This window comes from Triturus cristatus, chromosome 1_2, assembly GCF_964204655.1.
Source record: "Triturus cristatus chromosome 1_2, aTriCri1.1, whole genome shotgun sequence".
In the NCBI taxonomy this organism is placed as follows: Eukaryota; Metazoa; Chordata; class Amphibia; order Caudata; family Salamandridae; genus Triturus; species Triturus cristatus.
The window spans coordinates 872,130,977-872,138,994 of record NC_140580.1 but is presented as its reverse complement, the minus strand read 5'-3'; positions in this window follow the sequence as shown (position 1 = coordinate 872,138,994).

Sequence of the window (8,018 nt, the reverse complement as noted above, 5' to 3'; positions counted from 1 at the left end):
GCTCAGCATTCGGCCACCTATCCGTGTTCAGTTTGCGCCACCACTCCAGCCACCATGTCCGACCCCCCGTATTTTCAAGAAGGTTAATGCTCTGCATGAGGGGATGTTCCCCCTCTGAATCTGTGGTGATGTCCTGGTCTGTGCAATCCGCCGACCTAAATTGGACTGCGTCATCTCCCACACTCCTCTTATGAGGCCTGTCTCTACGTGAAGGGCTCTCAGAGTCCGACGCTCTCGGGGTCCTACCCATGGCCCCCCTGGTGTCACATGGAGTCGTCCTGTTAGGGACCCTCTGGGATGTCTCTCCATTTCTCCATTCGGCCCTCTGCACCCGGGGCCTGTTACTGCATCTGTTCGGGGCCTTCCCACTGGGCGATCGCTGAGTCCCCAAGGGTCGAAGCACCGTGCATTCCTCGATCCAGTGCCAAACCTCCTCCGGTGTCGTGAAGAACATTGTCTTGGCCTGATATATCACCTTCAGCTTTGCCGGGAAAAGGAGCATGTAGGTAATTTGCATCTGTCTCAACTTATCTTTGACTGAACATTTTACGCTGTTTCTGGACTTCTCGTGAGTAATCCGAGAACACCATAGTTTTGGCATTTTGGAGCCTGATTTCCCCCTTCTTTCGAATACCTTGAAGGACAAGATCACGGTCTTAGTAATTGAGAAACTTCATAATCAACGGTCTTGGCGTCGACCCCACTGGAGGCCGAGCCCCCGGGATTCAGTGAGCCCTCTCAATGAAGAAGCACGGTGAAAAGTGTGTGTTAGGTAGGGTGTCTAGTATCGACTGTTTCAGGAATGCACTGGCATCCGTCCCCTCGACGTTTTCCGGAAAAACGATAAAGCGAAGGTTATTCCTTCTTGCACTGTTTTCCGCATCATCCCCTCTCCACAGTACCTCCTTCATGGCCGTCTTCAGTTCTGTAACCTCCTTGAGAAGGGTTTGTGTAGTGTCCTCCACCTCTGATATTCTGTGCTCTGCCTGTGTGACTTTTCCGTAGATCCTGATGGAACAAGTTGACATCAATCTTGATGCCGTCGATTTTGCCTTCAAGTGCCTCCCTGGAGGAGCGGATGGCTTGAAGGAGAACATTATTGTCCGGCGCATCCATGGTGATCACTGCGGGGGGCTCTGTCCCCAGCAGGGGCTTATCAAATTTATCCAATTTGCCCTGCTTTTGCGTTTTAGTGACTTTGTCATGCGCCATTGGTGATCCCTCTCCTTTGTGCCTAGGTGTCGTGGCTGAACGGCAGGATTCCCTTCGTCCTGCGTTAAGAGGTTTGCTGTGTCAGGGTAAGAAGTTTCTTAAGGCGCTATTGTTACATCACTGGGCTTGCCACCGTGCCCCTCCGGCTTCCACGTGGTGTCTCTCTGATCTTATGCCCCTTCACCGGTACTGCCCTAACTGCCAGCTCCCCTGCCGTCTACACCAAGTGGGCTACTCTCCTCCGCCCACACCCAGGTGGCCAGGACCCACCGGCCCTGCGCACGTTCTTGCCTGCTTCTCGTTCCTCGCCCCTGGTGTCGTGCATGGACCGCCCCACGTTGCCCGGTGGCCCCCTGGCAAATGTCAGGCACTCCCTCAATATCTGGTATCAGCAGCACTTTCCCGGGTTGCGAGTCAGCCCCACCACCTCTTCAGGTCCATTTGCCTCACACAGGCACGGTGTTTTGCTGGCTCACCCGTCTTGGCGCGTTGCCAGATTGCGCCCTGCAGGCTTCCAGTGGCCACTCCCTGGGCACCGGTCTGACCACAGCACGCTGGTCCTAGTGCCTGTCAGCCACCTTCCCCTCCTGTGCCCCGGGTGCACCACCCGGTCCACCCATCACTGGCCGGACTGCACAGCCGCCATCCTCCACTTCCAGCACTGTCCACAATTGTCTCAGCGGCCTGGTAGTCCTGAAAGGCAAGAGGGGGGGACGGGGGTGAGCAAGGGACACAGCTCCGACTACCCTCCAAGCAGTCCAGCTCCCCAATATCTCTTTATCGTCAGCAGCCTCAGATACAGACACTGCACCGGCCAGGGGGGGAGGGGGGAAGAGGAGAGAAGGTCCCGCCACTCACCCCTAGTACTCCGGCAGTCCCGGGATCACCGGCAAACCTCGCCTCCAGCTTCAAGCCCCCACAGAGGTCGCCAGTCCTCCGAGCCGTCAAAAGGGCAGGGAGAGAGTAAAGCGCTGCACTGCCTACCCCTCATGAGCCGGTGACCGCCGCCGCACCACAGCTGCCCTATCTCGTCAGCCTCTCCCGGTGCCTCGGTCGCTCCGGCGGGCGGATGTTGGGAGGGAAAGAGAGAAGGACGGCTCCGTTGGTCCCCCGACTGTCTTCGGCTTCGCAGCCTTCCCAGGGGAGCACAGCGTGGCTCCTCACCCTTCGGTGCGATACTTTGCCTGGTTTTCCAACTACGCCGCCTCCTCCACCGCCATCTTGTCGTCCCACAGCGTACACTCCTCTCCTCGATTCCAGGCCACCTCTGCTTCGGACGGGGCCCCAAGGACCCAAATCTTCTCCCGCATGATGCTCCCCACTACCTTTCACAGGGGTGCACGGTCGTGGCCCGTCTGATAGCTCAGGATATTGTCAAGATTACTCGCGGGCTGGGAAGCTACGGCAGGACACGTCTAGTCCGCCATGCAGCTTAGCCATTCACCTATATCAGCATATTTAATCAGAATCTCCATTAACTTTTTAGAGGATTCCAAGTTGCATTCTCCCCACTCTCAGCATGATTCGAAGTCCCCTAGGAATTCTGCCCACTTCCAGGTATTTGGACAGTGACTTGTGTTCCCACCGTTTTGTTTGTTCTGACCTTGATAATTTCTCCAATTTTCTGTACAGTTCTTTCAGGCTCGTACCGTTTATTTTACTGCCTTCCCTCCCCATTTGTTCTGGAGCAGGCATACTTGCAGTCTCTGAAAACATTTCCTCTGCCGCCTCTTCCCTTCCTCTGAGCACGTCGGCGGCCATTATTTTGCACTAATATTGCGAGCTTGGTTACTGCTATACTGCGCAGTTCCACCACTTCAGCACACCTCCCTTGTCTCCTACCTTTCAGGCGTTCGCCGCGTCTCCTGCATCCTCCGACACCGAATTCACTGCTCCGCCGTACTCGGTAGGTGTCCTCCCGCTGCCTGGGGGCTTGCAGTGTTCTCCTTCCGGAGACCTGTTTACTATTCCAGTTCACACTAGACTTGGCTTTGTGCCACGCTGCCCAACTCGAATGGGCGTCCGTTTTTAGGTCTCGCCTGACCCAGCGCATGCGCTGGTCTGGCAAGACTTATTGAGAGGGCTCCAAAAAGTGCTACCAGGCCAGCCTAGAGCTACAGTGCATGTGCGCGGGTGCGCGCGCCGCGCTTTACCGCAATTACTTTCACTTTCGCGGCCGCTTTGATGTTTGATTTGCATAGCCAATAGGTCTCGCTTTTGGAACCTTATAAGTATTTAGTTTCTTGAACAATGCTTGTTCAAGAAAGCCGCCTTGAAGATAATATTTCAGTACTCCTTTCCTCACATCCGCGAAGGAAAAACGGAACTGACTTCACTTAGTACGTGCTACCAATTATTTTATTTTGTGCTTCTTGCCACCATGACGCGTTTCTAGCTACCCAGAGCCCTTGACCAAATGACATGCTCTCAGTTTTTCCAATTTTTAAAGTGACACAGTGCTGTATGTATGTATATATATTCTAAAGTCTAAATAATTTCATCAATACTTTCCCAGGGAGGTAAGCATAATTGAAGTTATTAAGAGTAACAATAGACTTTCCATAAAAGGATGGATGCAATGTCATTGCTATGTGATTTTTTTTGTTGCAGTTTTATTTAGTGCAAGCTCAACCCGAAGGTATCAGAGTGCTTTAAAAGAGCACCAGTTGCATTACAGACAATATCTATTGGCTTTGTCAATGTTTTTTTTACATGTTGCAAAGCAGCTTTGTAGCCACCACCTGTCGAAGGGGAGATATTGTATGAGCACTCTTGAAGCTCAGCAAGTTTTGTGGTTGTGGGTGTTAAACAGTACTATGGTGTCGCAGGGCCGCCACGGACCCGAATGCAGTATAACACAAGCACTGGCAAAGCCAAAAGATTTCATGTATGTGAAATCTATTGGCTTTGTCAATGTTTTTTACATGTTGCACAGCAGCATGAGCTGCTGTGCAATATGGCTTAGAAAGAAAAAACAAAAGCACTATGAAGTGGGCAGCATTGACCATGTCATAGCGTTTTTAAAACTTTAGGCTATGTTGCACAGCAACGCGCAGCTGCTGTATAACATGTAAAACAACAGCGAGGGGGGAGTTGGGGGTCAAGCAACATGAGGAAGGACGTTGGGAAACACAATAGAGAGCAGGAGAGGAAGAGAGAGGTGGGTGGGTAAAACGGGTGAATGGGTTAGAAACAACAGACCGCAGGTGGAGGGCGGGGGGTTTAGGAACAACGGAAAATGGGAGGGCGGGTTAGAAACAATGAAGAGCAGGAGAAGGGTGGTAGTGGGTTAAAAACAGTGGCAGGGTGGGTTAAAAGCAATGGTGGAGGGCGAGAGTGAAGAAGAGGGACACTTTTACAATGACCGTGCTGCTCTCAGAGCATTAACCCCTTCGCTGCTGCGGACATTCCGCTGCAGCGCTGGGGGGCAGGGGGGCAGCGCGGCGGGCCTGTGCTCATGACGGAGCCGCTCCGTCATGAGCCACGGTTGAGCTGTGCTCATGACGGAACGGTTCCGTCATGACTCCGCCCATTTGCGTTGTCCCCCCGCACAGGCGGGGAAACAGCGCCGCGTAGGCAGAGCGGCCGCCAACGGTCGTGTCATGACGGAACCGTTCCGTCATGAGCACACGGCAACCGTGGCTCATGACGGAACGGTTCCGTCATGAGCGGGGAAGGGGTTAAACGGCACACCTGACAAGCTTACCCTAACAAACCCATCCCTGATACACGCATCCACCCATGAATCTCCCCCAGTGTGTGAAATAAACATTGTAAACACAGAACCCTGTCAGCAAAAAGTTACTGTGCCCCACCTTGAGCTTTATCATCTTACTTTATAAATGCATTGTTAAGCTTTTCATAAAGTATAATTGTAGTACTCAAAATAAGAGCATTTTATAATACATTAATTTTCAGCAATATGTAACATTAAATATTTTACTCCTAATAATACACGTTGCATAAATCACATTTTAAATATTAACACAATATCCCCATAAAAACTTACATTTCTCAAAACATTGACAGACATATCTGCAATCTCAGGCAAACAATGAATTCTAAACAGCTGATGTTCAAATGTTTTAAATCTTTCTAAAGATTACTAAAATCAGTTACGAAATTGAGTAATATACCAAATACATAATGGGTAATGTGTAATATGGCCTTATCTTGACATCTCGGGGTTCAGTTAAGATATATCAACCACTCGGGCTTTGGCATCGTGCTTCTAAATGTTATTAGTACCCTCTCATTAAATGTAGTACCATATTAACCAGATACCTATTATGTACTCGTCCTTTCTCTCTATTTATACCTATATATATTTACCTTCACACTATTGCGGTAGTTGATATTCTGGGTACAATATTTTTTAGGACGATATTTAAAAAATATATACTGATAGACAGCCATGGAACGTGCAGGTAAGAGCGCTGGGGCCGGTTGGGTGGTATTTTGCCAGCTGATGAGGGAAAAATATTTATTTATTTAATTTTCCCCTGTGGTCGTCTGTCTAATCCCCCCAACCCGGCCCCACCTCTCTTACCTGCACAGGCGGCAGATGATGATAGAATAGCTTTTTTTAGGTCTCGCAGACCTGCGTTACAGTGCGCATGCGCTGCTCGCGTCTGCGAGACATATTGTGGGTGAGTATATCTCAGAAGGGGGCTTGAAGCCCCGCCCCTCATTTTCATTGGGCAGCGTCACCATTTATGGTAAACGGTGGCTTCCCATTGAAACTGAGGCTTCTGTGTTACCGCCCTTTGTCCTTTTGGGACAGCCCATCCGGACTGGGTCTCCTGCTTCACGGCTGTTGTGAAGACTTTTCTTATCTGCTTGTTTATTTAACAAGCAGATAAGAAAAGTCTTCATGACAGCTGTGAAGCACACGAGCCAGTGCTCCGGGCTTCCTGCAACCACGCCAGTTGGCTCTAAGCACTTTCTTATCTTTATGGGGCCAAGCGTTGTCTCGGTGCTGCGCCCTAAAGTGGAAAAAAAACCTCGAACCTGCTCGTTTTCTTTTTATTCTCTAAAATGACATCTGCAAATAATTCCAGTAGCTAATAGCACTGCCTAAATTATGGAAATCTTTCACAATCCCGCGTTCGTGCGAACTTCAAAGGAATGCCTGAGAATATTGTCGGTTTTTACTAAGCCTCGCGCAAAGCGGTTGGAGTTTTAATTCATCAACAGGGCTCCAATATTCCGGGGCAGGTCTACTTCAATTTTGTTCTTTTCTGGTGCTTACTTCGATAATGGTTTTTCGACTTGTTGGTAGAGTCATTTAGCAATTTGTAGAGCGAGGAGACAAGCTCCTCCCTGAATGTCTGCCTTTCAATTGAAACAACGTAAGCCGAGTTAAAATGCTGTCTGGCACTTCGAAATGCCCACAGTGAAACCTGGAGTCTGCTGAGGCTGTCCCTCTGAACTGTGTGCACAAAGCAGGTCGGCCCAGCAGCCCACGTGGGTGTCTGTCTTACCAGACATCAGCTCAGTTCTCAATCACTCAGCACATACTAGCTAATAGATAATAGAAATACATAATAGAAATGTCATTCTTCCTTCCTTTTTCTTCCTTCCTCTTTTCCTTCCTTTTCCTTCCCTCCTTTCATTTCCTTCCTTTTTTTCTTTCTTTTTCTTTCTTTCTGTCTTTCTTTCTTTCTCTCTTTCTCTCTCTTTCTTTCTTTCTCTCTCTCCTTCTCTTTCTTTCTCTCTCTTTCCTTCTCCTTCTTTCTCTCTCTTTTTCTTTCTTTCTTTCTCTTTCTCTCTTTCTTTCTCTTTCTTTCTCTTTCTTTTTCTCTTTCTTTCTTTCTTTCTTTCTCTCTCTCTCTTTCTTTCTCTTTCTTTCTTTTCCTTTCTTATTTCTCTCTCTCTCTTTCTTTCTCTATCTTTCTTTCTCTCTCTTTCACTCTTTCTTTCTCTTTCTTTCTCCTTCTTTCTCTTTCTCTCTCTCTCTCTTTCTTTTTCTCTCTCTTTCTTTTTCTCTCTCTCTCTCTTTCTTTCTTTCTCTTTCTTTCGTTCTCTCTTTCTTTTTCTTTCTTTCTCTTTTTTCCTTCTTTCTCTTTCTTTCTTTCTCATTCTCTTTCATTCTCTTTCTCTCTTTCTTTCCCTTTGTGTTTCTTTCTTTCTCTTTCTCTCTCTTTCTTTCTCCCTCTTTCACTCACTCTCTTTCTTTCTCTCTTTCTTTCTCCTTCTTTCTCCTTTCTCTCTCTCTCTTTCTCTCTCTCCCTCTCTCTCTTTCTCTTTCTATCTTTCTTTCTTTCTTTCTCTCTCTCTTTTTGTTTCTTTCTTTCTATTTTTTCTTTCTTCCTTTCTCTTTCTTTCTCCTTTTTCTCTCTTTCTTTCTCTTTCTTTCTTTCTCTCTCTCTCTTTCTTTCTCTCTCTCTCTCTTTCCTTCTCTCTTTCTCTTTCTTTCTTTCTTTCTCTTTCTCTTTTTTGTTTCTCTCTTTCTCTTTTTTCTTTATCTCTTTCTCTTTCTCTCGCTTTCTTTCTCCTTTCACTCTCTCTCTCTCTTTTTCTTTCTTTCTCTCTCTTTCTTTCTTTCTCTTTCTCTCTTGCTCTCTTTCTTTCTCTTTCTCTCTTTCCTTCTCTTTCTTTGTCTCTCTCTCTCTTCCTTTCTCTTTCTTTCTTTCTTTCTTTCTTTCTTTCTTTCTTTCTTTCTTTCTTTCTTTCTTTCTCTCTTTCTTACTCCTTTCTCTCTTTCTTTCTCTTTTTTCTTTCTTTCTTTCTCTTGCTTTCTTTCTCTATTTCTCGTTTTTCTTTCTTTCTCTCTTTCTTTCTCTCTCTCCTTTCTCTTTCTTTCT